Genomic DNA, 17699 nt, shown 5'->3' with positions numbered 1-17699 from the left:
GCTCCTGCAACTGATTTGTTTCACCAGTAGGAAGCTCTGGGTTAGGGTTAATACAGCCATATGCATCTTTATGCCCTTAAGTCACACTCTCAGGGCTGCCACTTTCAGAAAACCTTCTCTTGACAGGAGGAGCTTGAAGTCTTCTGAAGTTAACCACACGAGACCTTAGCTGTTTTGCATATCCGGTGCTAAAAACCTGGCCCTAAGTCTCATCTCGAAATGATTTTAGGTAGCGAATTACTATTTGCCTTGTTATTTCTGCAATGTGCCTCTTTCCTATACTCATTATCCAGTGCCTCTCTGGTACTTGAGGGCAGTTTACTCCAGGGTATATCAAAACTGTTATGACAACTATTATTTCCCCTGGCCAAAGGGGAGCTTCTACTTTCTGATGTAGAATCTGATGCTTGACTTGGCACAATGGGTAAGGCTTGACTCGGCATATCTTCTGGATATGACAAAAGTTGAGCTGCTTGTGGGTGTGCTGTTCAGCGTCTCATGCATTCAAGTCAATTTTTCAGTCAGTAATGAATGAATCATTCCAGTGCTTGACTCCTCAAGGGTTGTAGCTTGTGATGAGGAATCATTCAACATTCCAATAGCCGAGGATGAACCGAAAAACACCGAAGCATTGTTATTAGGAAATAGAATTCACATAAAAAAGTGGCTTGAGAAATTTATAGTTTTGTTGCAATCATAAGTTGATATGCCTGAGAATTTTTACTACATGGATCAAGTGGAATGAGTAAGCGACATGAATTCTTGCATTTTCTAAGTCTCTAAAATGTGTCACACTTGCCGCTTAGACATTTTGTACAACATAGGAAACTGCTGGTCATGGATTTTTAACTTACTTACATTTAAAATGGGCAATAACTTTCCTGGTTTCATCTGGCCTTAGGACTCCTGCAAGGTCATCTGCCACCGCATATTTCAGGTCCTCAGCAGAACCAACTCCAAGGTCTTTGATCACCTCCACCACTCACTTCATAAGATCCTCTTGGCTGAATATAGTTCTATTAGGTTGCTCACCCATTCATCCATGACTGCAAAAGAGTCATAAAATTAGGTTATTGGTTAGTGTATATCGGACTGGTAACAAAAAATAACAACAAACATCAACCCTAGTCAACAAAACTGTGCTTAAAAGATATCAATTTGTCTGCCCGGGTTGTAGAAAGGCAACGGGTGGAAATCTAGTCAGTATTCTGCATGTATGCAGTGCATATCCTCATCTGCTAGTTGGACTTCATAAAGTCTGAACTGTTTGCTGTCACCAAAAGGCACGCCTCATTGTCTTGCTTGATCAAAACAAGCTCATCGCCTTCACGTTTAGGCAGAGAAAATATCCATTTTTAAAAAGGGTTCCTTTGAAGTTTACCTCGCTGCATAAAGAATGCGGTTCTGTAACCATGTATGCATTACACACTGCATCTCTATACAGCTGAGCATGCTATGGAGTTGTGTTTGTCGCCCTCAGCACTGGTGGAAAAAAGGAGTTTGAGCTAAGGGTTGCTTGGAGGAGTTGGTGTTGGATTGCGAGAGACTAGCATACATTCTTAAAGTTCTGTGCACTGCAAATTTTAGATAGATTTAACTACCTAAGAGTTAAAATTAACACTTCCTCAGAGTTTATTTAGTCCACCACCACTATAAAAGCATTGGAATAACATTTTTGAAAAGGTTAACATAATCAACACTCAGAGAGTGTTAATTAGAAAACTCTTATAGTGTTAAATATTAACACCACAAAAGATCATATGAACACCACTCAGGTGTTGTGTTAACACTCTTAGGTCAAATTTTCAACACTGCACCAGTGTTCATTTGAAATATTTTACATTTGTACTTACATTATCCCCTGCCGTGAATTCTATAATTACAATGTACCATTTCAGTTCACCTCTCATGTGAATACATTTTATTTTTTCTGTAACAGGGTTTTACATGGCACTTGAAACGCTCTATACAATGATCTTGTACAAAAAAATCTCCAAACAAAACATTAAACAATGATGCAATGCAGCAGTCTGGTACAACATCAGCACCATAAGCCATTTGGATATCAAAGAATCTCAAGTCATGAGGCATAACAACTGAAGCGTTATGCATGTTTTTAGTAACTTCAAATGCATGTAAATGTTACACAAATGCAGTCTCCATTTCCAAAAAAATAAACTTCCATCCTCAGAAATATACAAACAACACTGGCAATTCTTTAACAACATATGTGCAAACAACAAGACCTGTGTGAAACTCAATGTCTTCATGTTTAATCCAACTTGTGATATTTACTTCACTTAACATATTAATCTGAAAATGTTCTGCAATTAAATTACCATTGTCAACATCGGTCAGTTTCTTCGACTTAAAAGGCCCAGATTCAATGCCTTTTGTAAAGAGCGACTCCCAATAGTATGCGACAGCTATCTGGTGTTTCATTGCAAGGGTCTTGGTTAAGTTTTTGAAATTTTTCAAACTGGACTTAAACTTTTTTGAGTAACTCTGTACGACCAGGAGGCAAATCTGCTGCCAACACTGAGAGGGTTATTTTAGCTTTGTCTAACTCTAGAATTTAACATTTTACTCTGAATTACCTCAACGTTCGAAATTTAACACTGATGAATTGGCTGTGTGTCCTCCTCACACACTTCTTGAAGTAGGTGTGACAAACATCATTGTCCATAGCTGTATAAAAGGGCCAAGTTTGAGGATCGGTGAGGCGTAATGGAGAAGATAGTGGTGCTTGGGTTTGAAAAGATCAAACCACAGCGAAGTTGAGGTAAGCAATCTGGCCAGTGGTGATTGCAAAGGTACAAACATCTTGTCTTGCTGTTCTTTAAAATGGGCTATAAGCATCAGAACATTGGCACAAATTTTATCACAACCCTCCATAGTTTGGCTCAGAATAATGCTTGATGGATCAGTCTGAACAAATTGAAAGTACCACAAGATACTTTGGAACTTGGTAGCTGTGGACTCCCTGCTGAAAAATCCAGCCTAAACCAGCCTAGGCTGGTTGGCTGGTTTTAGCTGGTCGAACAGGCTGGTTTTACAGGGGTTTTGGCCATTTCCAGTCTGGATTCCAGCCATTTTCAGTCTGGTCTTAGCTGGTCAGGCTGGAAGATGACCAGCTAAATCCAGCTAAAACCAGCTTGACCAGCCTGGATTAAGCTGGACAAAGCTGGTTTTGGCTGGGCACCCAGCCTGGCTAAGCTGGTCAAGGTGGTTTTAGCTGGTCATCTCCCAGCCTGACCAGCTAAGACAAGGCTGGAAATGGCTGGAAACCAGCCTGGAAATGGCCAAAACCCCTCTAAAACCAGCCAGGTCGACCAGCTAAAACCAGCCAACCAGCCTAGGCTGGTTTAAGCTGGTATTTTCAGCAGGGCTCTTCAAAGGTGGCATCAATCTCAATGCATGTTAGCTCCCTGAGATAAAACCTCTTTTCAGTTTCCTGGAAGAGGAAAAGCCACTCCTTTAAGATCTTTGGTCCTGATGATATATCTGTTAAGGCGGGGGATGACACTCACAACAGAAGGTAAGATCCACAATGCAGGTTTATTCGTGTCAGGCAAGCAATGGTCAAATCGGGTGCAAACGGGTATAAACAATCAGTCCAGAATCGTAGTCGTATAACAGGCAATAGGTCAAAAGGCAGGCGGCAAACAGGGAGAACAGGAATACAAGACTAAGGTATAAACACGGGAAACCAAGACAGGGAAACCGCGTTGTAGTGTTATCACAGGATAAACAAGACTCGGCCCACTGAAAGGGTGAATGAGTGGCTTATGTAGTGAATGCAATCAGTCTCTGACAAGGCTCAGGTGGTGAGAATGTAATCAGTCTAGATGAGTGAGCATGTGTGAGTGTGACCGGAGAGCATGTATGAATATGTAGTCCAGGAGAAGGCGGAAGTGTAGTCCATAGTTATTGTGTGGGAACCAGCGATCTCTGGAGAGCGATCGCTGGTTATGTGACAATATCTCTCAAACATAAATTTTAAAACTGGAAACTTCCGCACATCGCGGTCATTCTGCTTATACTGAATCTTTTGGTTTTGGACATACAGAAAGTGTCTCATCTGCCGCAGAATTGTTATAAACACTCAGAACATCACACAGTGTCTGCAGAAGCTGTTTTTGAAGGAGACCAGCAGAAATTATTAAAGTGCTTGCCCTGGCTCAGTTCCGCTTGTCACCAAAGTACAATACGTGACACACACACACACACACACACACACACACACACACACACGACTGAACGTTACGTTATTGTTGCTACTGTAGGTGTAAAGTCACGAAAACAAAGCCAACATGGAAAGACTACCGCACATCCCGGTCGATTTGCTTTTACTGAATCTTTTAGTTTTGGACATACAGAAAGCTACCCACATCCATCTGCTGCAAAAATATTATTGACATTCAAAACATCACACAGTGTCTACAGAAGCTGTTTTTGGAGGAGACAAGCAGACATCACTGTGTTTGCCCTGGCTCAGCTCAGCGTGTCACCAAGGTACGTAACAAGACACACACACGAACAAACGATTGGTATGAAAACGATAGTTTGTTGTACAGTTGGCAGTTCACTATGGTTCACTTCAGTTAATTGGTACGATTGCATTCACATCTGAAGTGAACCGTACCAGGGTTCGCATGAACCGTACCCCAGACCACCTCTTTCAGGCGGACTCGGGTACGGTTCACGGGTCCGCACCCGGGTTCAGAAGATGCATTCACACTAGCTAAACGTACCGTACTATGACGTCAAACGAACTCTGGAGCGGACCAAAAGTGCTAGTGTAAAAGCACCCTGAGTATCACTGTTTGGCGTGGCTCAGTCGTGCTTGTCATCAAGTTACGAAACGTAACACACAAATGTACGAACATTATGAAAGTAATAGTTTTTGTACAGTTGGCGGTTTACTTCCGTTATTTGAACCGTACCAGAGTTTGCATAAACCGTACCCATGACCACCTCTTTCAGGCGGACTCGGGTACCGTTCACGGGTGCGCACCCGAGTTCACAAGATGCGTTCACACTAGCTAAATGTACCATACTATGACGTCAAACGAACCCGGGTGCGGACCAAAAGTGCTAGTGTGAAAGCACCCTGAGACTTTAGGGTGCTTTCACATCTGTAGTTCACTTCATTTGGTCCGCACCAAGGGTAATAAATGATACATTGTTGCATCTTCTACCGTCATTGGGTCGTTTTCACACCACACTGCTGGCTTTGGTCCGAACCAGTTGAAACAACCCAAAATGCAGTCATCTGACAAAATCCACATCTCTCATTGGCCAGATGTTGTTGAACATATTTCCTAAACTGCTTATTGATTGGTCAGAATTCATGTGCGGGAAAATGCCAATGAACTCCCGCAGGTAAACAAAACCGGCAGACACAAAATGTCGCTTTTTATTATTGGAGGGACGACTGCGCTGACTGATTGCATGCCTGCTTTAGACAAACTATACATTTCGAGAATGAAGCGTGGCCGCGGCTGGAAAACAATGTTTAATGCATCACTCGTCACTTTAGGAAGAGGCGTGAATTAATTTAGCTACACTGCGACATGGTCATCTTGTGGAAATATTATCAACGATCCATCAAGTAATGTTTTCCCCTCTCTCTCTCTCTCTGTTGGTAAAGTGCTGTCAACAAATATTTTTCCTCCATATCCCATAATGCACAGGGCATCAGCCTACGGCAGCTGAATTGATCAAAAAGGCGCAGTACTTTTTGCGGTTGGACCTGTTTTAGTACGGATCATATTCTCACCACAAACGAACCGCTCCAGGGTTCGTTTGAAAGCGTACCGAGACCACCTCTTCAAGCAGGTCTCAGTACGCTTATTTGGTCCGCTTTTGGTGCGCACTCGAGTACGATTGCTGCATTCTCACCTGCCCAAACGAACCGTACCAAAAGGGGAAACGAACTCTGGTGCGATTCAATCGAACTAAATAAGGCAGGTGTGAAAACACCCTTAGAATAGATTTTAAAGTGTCTTGTATTAGATATGTATTGTGCATTACAGTCTCTTCTATTTTTATTGGTGCCCAAATAAACATTTTGTGGTTGCACATACGCAAAGTTCTTCTGAAAACCAGCACAAATGGAGCACAAACGAATGAGAGTTTTTTTTGATAAATTTGGAGCATGTCAGCTAGGGGGCTGGTGACGTCGTCGTTCATAATTCAGAGTGCTAGAAGAGCAATCTACATCTAATTTAAAGAAACACATTGAGGTAAGTTTTGAGTACTTTCCAATATGTTAAATGATACAATAAATGTAAACCTCTAGTGGCTTAATGCAGCACAGATGCTTTATAAATGCTGCAAATGTACAGTGTGGGAGCACTTTCAAGATGCAAAATCATTAACTTTACTTACACGCAACAAACAAAGTACTGTTTAAAAACACTGATGACTATGACTACTGTTTTATTGCAATGTTCAAATTGCCATAATATTGTTACTGCACTTAGGAATGTAACGTTTTCAAATATATACACAACTGCATGTATTCTATCACTGTTGTGTGAGTTTGTTTTGCGTGCCAACTGCTGGAGACTTGCAGCTTTTGTTAGTCAGGGTTCAAAGTTCGTAACTTATCGCCACAGCTAGGTTTTACACAGTTTTATATAAGATATAATGTACAGTTTAGGGCAAAGTGATTAGCCCTCTTGTGATTTTTATTTATTATTATTATTTTAAATATATATTTGCTAAGTGATGTTTTAGAGCAAGTAAACTTTGACACTAATGTCATATTTTTTTGGTTAGAATAAATGTAGTTTTAAAAATGTCTATAGATTTTTTTTTGTTATTATCTACAGAACAAATCACTGTTATCCGATAACTTGCCTTGTTAACCTAATTACCTAAGTTAAGTCTTGAAATGGCACTTTAAGCTGAATACTAGTAATTTTCAAAATAACTAGTGAAATAAAATGTATAGTCCTCATGGCAAAGAAAAAATAAATAAGTTATTAGAAATGATTTATTAATACTAGGGGTGTAACAATACCCTTTGCTCACGACAGTGGCGCCTGCTGCTAGAGGTCTGCATTTCCGAATAAAGTGCAGGAGCGGTCGGTAACGGGCTGTCTAGCAATATCGCTCCCGACTCCCGAGCGAGCACGCGTACGTATGTGTAAATGAAGTAGCGCGATTCTGTGTTTAGCTCGTTTGTTGCTGTGTTTGTATGTGTGTATGTGTGTGCACGCGTGAATGAGGTGTGTGTGTGTGTGTGCGAGAATGAGAGAGAGCTTTGCCTGTGTGTGTGCTTGGTGCTTATGTGTGTGTGTGTGTTAGTGCGCGCGCAAATGAGAGATAGAGAGAGCTTTGCCTGTGAGTGTGCTTGGTGCTTATGTGTGTGTGTGTTAGTGCGCGCACACGAATGAGAGAGAGAGAGCTTTGTGTGTGTGTGTTTATACAGAAAGCTTGTTATAGGCTGTCTGGACTCTGTATAGCTGGGTGGTTTTCGGTTTTGTTCTCCCCCCGCTCTTTAGCGGGATTGGGCGCAGCGGGTGGAAAACGAGGCGGGTCGGGCAGCGGGATGCTTTAATATAAGCGGGAGCGGTCGGGTTCGGACTAAAACCTGGCAGGCGGGAGCGGGATTCAAAATTTAGTCCCGCGCAGATCTCTACCTGCTGCCGTACGGCTGTACGCACTGTGCATACCTACCATGAGAGGGCGGGAATTATTGCCGCTTTTAATTTATTTACTTGTCACATCATTTAAATTGATTATTAAACAGTATACACTACAGCTGCCTGCTTTTCCACTATCGTGCCAAATTGTTTTAAGAACACTTCGGTAAGGTTACGGTTGTTTCTCTACTGACCCTGGAACGGCGTGTCACGATTACAATCCGTTTTCCGCCTGGAATTCCATGCACAAAGACAACCGTACGTGCTGAACTGAGCTGAAAGATTCTCTGTGTTGACATCGCGGCTCTGTTGCCAAGCTACCACAGCTGGCTCAGCGGAAGCACACTGGTTATCAAACATCCACAATTGAATTTAATATATATATATATATATATATATATATATATATATATATATATATATATATATATATATATAAATTATACAGGTCTAAACCATACAGTTTTGAAAAGGGTTTTAAAACCATAGAGCAGTTTCTGGCAGAGAATCACTGGCCCACCACACTCTTACAAGCATAGCCTATTTTGTTTATTGAAAGTTATTATATCATTGACTTCGATAACCATGTGTAATAAAAATTACTAACCCGTCGTCTAAAACCTTAAAATAATACTGTGCATCGAATAAAGACACGCTTAACATCATCGATATCTACAATCCACAACATCCTAAATATATCCATGAAACACGAACTTGCAGACTCTTTGAACAGCGAGGAAATAATTGCATTCAGTCAAGCCAGACAGCTTGTAGCTGTCCAAGGTAGGCCTACTGTTGTAAAATTGAGTTAACTTGTAGACTACATATGCACCAATAAACAAGTCAAATTAATGAACAAATAAAATAAATACGGATTCTTAAATGTCTCTATTGTTTTTACAAAAAAAAATGTTTTATAAAAATAAAATGAGCAGTTTTCACAATTTTTTTTATGTTTCAGTTAAATATAAGTTGGACATTTATGGGGCCATGTAACATGTTTATTTATATATTTATTTTTTGTTCTCTGTGATCTTCAATACATACTGGGTAGCTACGCAAAATATTTTCTAAAATGTCATGCAGGAATTTGTCTATAGCTTTAATTATGAAGACAATAAAATATTGAAAATATCAAAAATAAAATGATAAAAATACAAAGATAAAAAGAGCAGAATTTTGCTAAATTATTAAAAAATATTCATTTTATTTTACTTGATGCATTCGTTATTTAATGTTTGAAAACTGAAATATTAGCCATCGGAAGGGGGCAGGCTGTGATGGATTTGTGCATACCTTGGAATAAAGTCCTGCAGGCGCCCCTGGCTCACGACACAGTGTGTATCACAATATAATGTTGACGATACGATATGTATCACGATATTAGGAATAAAAATTGAAAATTGAATACAAATAAAATATTGATTTCAAAAATTACCAAGTTAATAATTTTCAATATTTTTGTTTGTTTAAACAAAGATTGTAGATATGTTTGATAGAGTGTCATCGTGTATTTTGGTTTAAATTGCCTCAGGAAAAATATAACACCGGCAGTTCATATAACCCCAGTGGGCCAGGAGGCACTGGCAGTTCATTTAACCTCAGTGGGTCAGGAGCCTTTGGTTCAGGAGGCACTGAGAAGTCGCACGGCTCTAGGAAGCACACGGCTCTGGCGGCCATTCGTGGGACTCAGGTGGCAGCTCTAGCCATACATGGGACTCAGGTGGCGGCTCTGGCCATACGTGGGACTAAGGTGGTGGCTGTGGCCATACGTGGGACTCAGGTGGTGGCTTTGGCCATACATGGGACTAAGGTGGTGGCTTTGGCCATACGTGGGACTCAGGTGGCGGCTCAGGCCAAACGTGGGAATAAGGTGGTGGCTTTGGCCATAGGTGGGACTCAGGTGGCAGCTCTGGCCATACGTGGGACTCAGGTGGTGCCTCTGGCCATACGTGGGACTCAGGTGGTGGCTTTGGTCATACATGGGACTAAGGTGGTGGCTTTGGCCATACGTGGGACTCAGGTGGCGGCTCAGGCCAAACGTGGGAATAAGGTGGTGGCTTTGGCCATACGTGGGACTCAGGTGGCGGCTCTGGCCATAGGTGGGACTCAGGTGGTGCCTCTGGCCATGCGTGGGACTCGGGTGGCAGCTCTGTCCATACGTGGGACTCGGGTGGCGGCTTTGGTCATGCGTGGAACTCAGGAGGATCTGGCAGCTCTGGAGGATCTGGCATTGAGGGAGGATCTGACAGCGTAGGAGGATTTAGCTCTGGTGACAACGGAGGATCTGGCAGCTCTGGTGGTGGCAGCTCTGGTAGTAACAGCAGCTCTAGCAACTCGGGTGGTGTTAGCCATTTTTGTAGCTTAGGTAATGGTGATTCAGGAACAGGAACTACAACAGGAACAGAATTGGGGCATAAAACCATCTTCTGATTGGCACTCACCATATTATGAGTTAGCCGACTGGAGGCGGCCGTCTTGTGCCATGACTGTGTGGTGGTGGACTGATGAACTGGTGACAGGAGTATGGGTGATGCCAGTATAATATGTTGATGTTCTTCATTTTGTCAGAAACTCCACTTTTCCAATGGTCCAACCCAATTTTCAATAGACAAAATCATGCACAGCCCTACATTTGTTTCTAGTTTCAATTGGATATACAGTTGAAGTCAGAATTATTAGCCCCCCTTTGAATTTTTGTTGCTTTTTTTTATATTTCCCATATTATATTTAAGAAAGCAAGGACATTTTCACAGCATGTCTGATAATGTTTTTTCTTCTGGAGAAACTCTTATTTGTTTTATTTCGGCTAAAATAAAAGCAGTTATTATTTTTTTAAACACCATTTTAAGGACAAAATTATTAGCCCCTTAAAGCTAACTTTTTTTTTTGATAGTCTACAGAACAAACCATCGTTATACAATAACTTGCCTAATAAACCTAACCTGCCTAGTTAACCTAATTAACCTAGTGAAGCCTTTAAAAGTCACTTTAAACTGTATAAAAGAGTCTTCAAAAATATCTAGTAAAATATTATTTACTGTCATCATGGCAAAGATAAAACAAATCAGTTATTAGAGATGAGTTATTAAAACTATTATGTTTAAAAATGTGTTAAAGAAATCTACTCTCTGTTGAACAGAAATAGGGGGAAAAATAAACTGGGGTTCTAATAATTCAGAGGGGCTAATAATTCTGACTTCAACTGTATGTCGCAAGACAAGCACACACATTCAAATATCAGGGAATTGTTGGGAGAAACACAGGAAGACAATGAGGCTATTGTGAGGAAAAAGACAAGTGTCACATGGAGAACAGGAAGTTAAATACTCAGATTGATTAACATGATTATGAAACACACGGGGAATTCATAAACAATAATTATCCCAGGAAAGGGGGAAAAAAGAGGAATCATATTACATTACATTACACACACACACACACACAAACACACACAAACACACTAGCATTATAATAATTATAGTTTCGACAGTGAAACGGTCTAAAAAACATGTAGATGACAGTTGACAATATACCTTGGGGCTAACAGTTTTATGATTGAGAGTTCCACTCTGCCTCCCGGGCACAACCAGAGGGAGCCCTCAGTAGAAATTTGACATTCTCCTATTCATTCATTTTCTTGTCGGCTTAGTCCCTTTATTAATCCGGGGTCGCCACAGCGGAATGAACCGCCAACTTATCCAGCAAGTTTTTACGCAGCGGATGCCCTTCCAGCCGCAACCCATCTCTGAGAAACATTCTCCTACCCGAACTACAATTCACAGAAGCATTTTTGCCTGTTTTATTTTCTTATTGTGCCTTTGACTGTTTGCTGCCTGTCTAGAACCTTGCTTTCTCCTCGTTTTGATCCCTGCTACATCCCCTAACTCATCCCTTTTTCCACAATTGTGATTGGACTGCAAGCTGCCTGTCTTTTTTACCTTTTGCCAGCTCTCTAACTCTGTTTAACAAAGGCTGCAAAGGAATCCTCATCTGATACAGATAAGACTGGGTGGTGCTCTGTCATTGTCACCTTTGGAATCACTTCTGTTAAAGCTTGATAAGATATAAGAGTCTTCACCTGCAGAGATTTGGAAGCTTCCATCAATTGCTTTACAGTGATGTTTGATTTGTTAATATTAGATAATACCTTTATTTATTTTCGTTAAAGTTACTAACATGAAATTGTTTAAATCAGTTGACTAACCAATTTTAACAAAACACTTCTGAATGTACTAAAATGAATAAGTGCTCTTAAATAACAACAAATTAAGTGTTATAACATCGATTCTTGTTTACAAATTTTTCATGGTTGTATTATGTTTATCTGTGAAATGGCAATTTTAAAATGAAATTGGGAATTGGCAAAAAAAAGGTGTTAAAAAAAAACTAATTATTAAAGGGCACCTAAGCTGTTTGGACAGAACTGTGTGTAGTGTGTCCACAGTCATATTGGGGTGATATAAACACAATGGGCCCTATCATACACCCGGCGCAGTGTGGCGCAAGGCGTGACGCAGTGGTCTTTTGGTAGTTTCAGCTTGGCGCAAGAGTCGTTTTGAGGCGTTGCGCTACGCTGTTTAAATAGCAAATGCATTAGCGCTCATTTGTGCGCCCATAGGCATTCTGGTCTAAAAAGGAAGGTGTTCTGAGGCGGACCGCTGGTGCGTCGCTATTTTGAGAAACTATAATAGATTTTTCATTAGACCAAAACTAACCCGGTCTAAACTCCGGCGCAGAGTTGCACCTCGCTTACACACTGCTTAATACGCACAAGAGAGCAATAGGCAAATATCTTTACATATGAAAAAAATTAAATATTAAGGATATATATAGGATATAATAAGAATAGATATAGAATATAAATATAAAGGATTAAAATATTACAAAACATATTATTTTCTAGCCTACATAAATATGAAAAAATCACCGTTTTTATGTCTTCATCTCGGGAGGCTTTTTCAGTTCATTCATAACAATTTGCTTTTGTATAATGTTATTATTATTATTAACAGTATTATTTATTATATCCATATTTATATTTGTTTTATTAAAAACAAGCTTAAATTTGCCCACCTGTCAGGTTTTAGATCATATGGGGCAAAGCATGTGTTTTAGGATATAACTTAGGTTTTTGAGCACATTTTGCAATTAATATTCATTTATTCGTTTGCTGGAAATTAGAACTGAATTTAGAAATAGTTTTGAAGCGAATATTTGCGCTTAACAAACAAAAGTAATTATTTATAGACTAATTGATGTCTGTGCGTAAAGCTTTCCCTATCCAAAAGTGAATGTAAAAGTAGATCCATTATCTCTCATTCTCACGCAGTAGATGCTCTGTTTAACAGTTTTCTGTTAAAATAAAACTGTTAACTGTTAACTGTTTGCTTATGAAATGCTCATTTTTTCCACTTAGACTTACTTTGCGTCCTGTAAATAGCGAATGCGCTCTTGGCGCGACGCAGCTGACTCTTAAAGGGAATGGGAGATGAGACTCTGATTAGTTTATTCTTAAAACACACCTATAACTCATAAAGAAAATAAACTCAACCCTTTTAGACCATGCGCTGAAGCGCAAGGCAGATTTCCCGTCCTTAAATTAGCAAAAACGCGTCCTGACACGCCCTGAAAGCATTCGCGCCCTGCGTTTTGCGCTTTGCGCATGGACCTTCAAAATAGAGCCCAATAAGTCTCTTTTTTAAATGTTCTGATGTTAAAGTAGGATCCAAATCCCTCCCATTTTCAGGCTGACCGCAACTTGACGTAGGAGTGCAGTTTCCCCACCCACCGAATTGATTGACAGCCGCGTATTAACATGTCTCCGTAGTAATGCGTATAATCATATCCACAAGACAAGGTATGCGCAAAGCAACCGGGAATAAAAGATGAATTCAGCTCGCTAGAATCATCAAATGTGTCCAAGAATGAGTTTTACAAGTTTAAAACGTTTTTAAAACGGTGCATGTTTGTAATACAGACAGTAAAATTGCTACGTAATTAATCACCATAGCCGCATAGCGTCAATACAATTATGAAAGAAGACACTTCAATCCAGGTTGTGGACTTAAATCAGCTTTATTTTGCACATTAACATAATAGATGTCTATACAGCAGCGGATATTTACGTGTACCGTCACGTTTGCCATGCAAAGCTAACACGTATGTGTGTGTGTGCACATGCACGCAAGCGTTCTTTATAACGACTCATTGCTTCAGAAAGGCTTAAATTAACTCCAAAACAAATATATCAAATAACCCTTGTGAAGTTCTTACTGTAGTAAGAGAGATCTGCTTTATTCTTATCTGTCACTGAGCTGTTTGTCTACGTGAAGGATATGGCTGTGACAAGCATGTGGGAATGGTGGGCGGGGAAAACCAACTCATTAGCATTAAAGGCAAAGGCGACAAAAACAGCTAAAATTTTAAAACAGCACCCATTTCCTGGATTTAAAAAGGTATAATAACTAATCTAATTGAGCTAAAACTTTACAGACACATTCTGGAGACACACAAGATTTATATTAAATCTTGAAAAATGGTCAAAATCTGTGCCCTTTAAAGGCTCATGATATTTTTTTCTCACCTGCTACAGATGGGTGGTTGCTAATGTTGCCATCAGTAGTCTTTCCTTCAAACGCCACTGCGCGCTCACTGCATGTCAGGATTGTCTTCTGAGGCGCATTCATTTAGGAAAGATTGATGCAGCTGCAGCAAAGGAAGTTTTTACTGTTGATATTTGGCGCCAGTTAATCAGGAAGGGACAATTTTGGTCACTATGACTTGTTGGATGGAAACGCTGCTTCATTTGCACAACTTTTATGCGATAATCCAGTTTTGCGCATAAAGTTCATTCGCATTTTTGGATGGAAACACAGCTAATGATTTGTGTAACGGGGTTGAGGGGTTACTGATGTATGGAACTAATCATGAATTTACTTAGAAAAAGAGGAATATTGGAAAAAAGCACATACATTTATAAAAATAAGCACATATATGATTTTATTTTAGCCTGATCTCACGAGAAAACGTTAGTATTTTACGTTTTGTCAGTTTAGTGGCTTATTCGTACGAATTCAGTCATATTAAAATGTGAGATTTTAAAAAGGAGGCCCAGCCCCACCCCTAAACCCAACCGTCATTGGGTGATGAGCTTATGCTAAATTTTATGAGTTAGATCGTACAAAATGATACAATTTAGCCACTAAACAAAAAGTTACGAATTGCTGTGAAATTGCGTTGGATTTTTTTCATATCCCAAGTAAAGTTTAATGTTTTGTTTCTTTTTAATTTACTTTAAAAAAATCCTCGTAACAATTTGCTCAAACAAATTTCAAGTAAATGTTACTATATTATACCAGGTACGATTAACTTATCAACATCATGTACAATTTACTTAATGTTTAACCTAACCTGAATTAAATGAAAGTTAATTGATTATTTTTAATTTTGAGTCTTAATATTATTTTAATTAATCAATTCGTATCAAGTTCTTGTTTTAGCTAAAGGAACAGTGCTTTTAACAATTTAAATAAATCCTAGTAGTTACATAGTAATACATTTGGTGTAACGTATTTAATTATCACACACATTTCCACTAATTTAAAATGTGTTATTTCACTTTAATTTATTTAAAACAAATTGAACCCAAGAGCATATTTACTTTAACAATGCTTACTGATCTCAGAGGTAATGTTAACACAGCTATGGCTCTGAGTGAAGCATCAAGCATTAATGCTGATAAAAAATGCCAAGACCCAAAGCATGAGTCCTCTTCTGCAAGATGGTAACCTCAAAACTTAAAAACGTACTACAAACTCTTCTTAATCTTTAATCTAATGACTATTAAACTCAAATAACTCTCTCACAAATTTAAACACCAAGAATAATTAAGAAATAATTTTAATAAAAAATTTTTTCCTCCTAAATCAATCCCTTGTAAAAGCATGCTGAGAACTACACAGACATATCCATAATTAAACTTTAATTAATATAACTAGGTTTACAACGATAAGAAAATATTAAAAGTAAATGAATATTAATGTTTTAACCTTTTCAACCATTTATTACATCAAGTAAATGTGCAAACATTAAATATTTACTTAGAAAATTCTAGTTATCTTTGACACTTAATATTACAATTTAAAAATGATGAGAGTAAATTTATTATATTTTAATACATCAAAAAGTCATTTTTTCAGTGCATGATGGACATGGCAAAATAGCCGGTGTCAACTGAACTGTGTCAACACAACTTTTAATATAAAAATAGAATAATATTAAAATGTATTGCATCTTTTTAAGCCTTATTGACAGAGTCATTTCAATTAATATAGAAAGCTTTTAAAACAGATTTGGTGACCCAATACATAAAATACAATTAAAGGAGGTAGATTGTACTGGTTTCATGGATTGTGTCAATGCAACTTTTAATAAAAAAATAAATGTATTGCATCTTTTTAAGCCTTATTGACAGAGTCATTTCAATTAATACAGAAAGCTTTTAAAACAGATTTTGGTGACCCAATACATAAAATACAATTAAAGGAGGTAGATTGTACTAGTTTCATGGATTGACTTATGTCTGCTAGACCCATATGAAAAAATATTGTATATAGTATAGTACACTGTAAATGGATGCAACAGCATACTGCTGAAATATATAGAATAAACTACGAGATAATTATGTGTATGGTATTTTCTATATTACTATGTTATAACACTATTGTTGTATTTCTATCTATCTATCTATCTATCTATCTATCTATCTATCTATCTATCTATCTATCTATCTATCTATCTATCTATCTATCTATCTATCTATCTATCTATCTATCTATCTACACTGTAAAAAATAAGAAGTTTAGTTGACTTAAAATTTTAAAGCAACTGGCTGCAATGAAATTTTGAGTTTGTTAAGCTTCAGTGGTTATAGTTGTGCAAAATAATTTTTAAAGTTGACTGAAATGGCTGGTTTAAGTCAAGTATACTTTAGTGAAGAATTTGGCACAACTTCAACCACCGAAGCTTAATAATGCTTAAATAAGCTTAAATACTGTGAACATGTCCTTGCTCTTTTAAACATAATTTGGGAAATATCAAAAAAGAAAAAAAAAATCAAAGGGGGGCTAATAATTTTATCTATCTATCTATCTATCTATCTATCTATCTATCTATCTATCTGTCTGTCTGTCTGTCTGTCTGTCTGTCTGTCTGTCTGTCTGTCTGTCTGTCTGTCTGTCTGTCTGTCTGTCCATCTATCATCTACAAATTGCCGTGAGATTGTGTTGGAATCATTAGCCCTTCTGAATTATTAGCCCCACTTATTTTTCCCCACATTTTTGTTTAACAGAGAGATTTTTTCAACACATTTCTAAACATATTATTTTTAATAACTCATTTCTAATAACTGATTTATTTGATCTTTGCCACATTGACAGTAAATAGAATTTGACTAGATAATTTTCAAGACACTTCTATACAGCTTAAAGTGACATTTAAAGGCTAAACTAGGTTAATTAAGTTAACTAGGCAGGTAAGGTAATTATAGGCAAGTTATTGTATAAAATGGTTTGTTCTGTAGACTATAAAAAATATATAGCTTAAAAGGAATAATAATTTGGATTTTAAAATGTTTTTTTAAATTATTTATAAATACATTTATTCCAACCAAAATAAAATAAGACTTTCTCCAGAAGAAAAAAAATATTATCAGACATACTGTGAACATTTCCTTGCTCTGTTAAACATCATTTGGGAAATATTAAAAAAGAAAAAAAATCAAAGGGGGGCTAATAATTCTATCTATCTATCTATCTATCTATCTATCTATCTATCTATCTATCTATCTATCTATCTATCTATCTATCTATCTATCTATCTATCTATCTATCTATCTATCTATCTATCTATCTATCTATCTATCTATCTATCTATCTATCTATCTATCTATCTATCTATCTATCTATCTATCTATCTATCTATCTATCTATCTATCTATCTATCTATCTATCTATCTATGTGAAATGTTGGGATGAATGCCAT

At 38.0% G+C, this 17699-nt stretch overlaps 1 long non-coding RNA gene across 1 annotated transcript in view; it reads right to left on the bottom strand.

Moving 5' to 3' along the window:
* The window catches only part of LOC141378404 (uncharacterized), a 154758-nt gene continuing 137059 nt past the window's right edge, over window positions 1-17699 (bottom strand). The window contains exon 4 of the long non-coding RNA XR_015513955.1: window positions 1-1046. This is a non-coding gene — a long non-coding RNA (uncharacterized LOC141378404). The remainder of the gene's footprint in view (window positions 1047-17699) is intronic.

This window comes from Danio rerio, chromosome 17, assembly GCF_052040795.2.
Source record: "Danio rerio strain M-AB ecotype USA chromosome 17, GRCz13ab, whole genome shotgun sequence".
NCBI lineage: Eukaryota > Metazoa > Chordata > Actinopteri > Cypriniformes > Danionidae > Danio > Danio rerio.
Note: the sequence above shows the minus strand (reverse complement) of the source record. Positions and strands in the feature narration are given on the sequence as shown.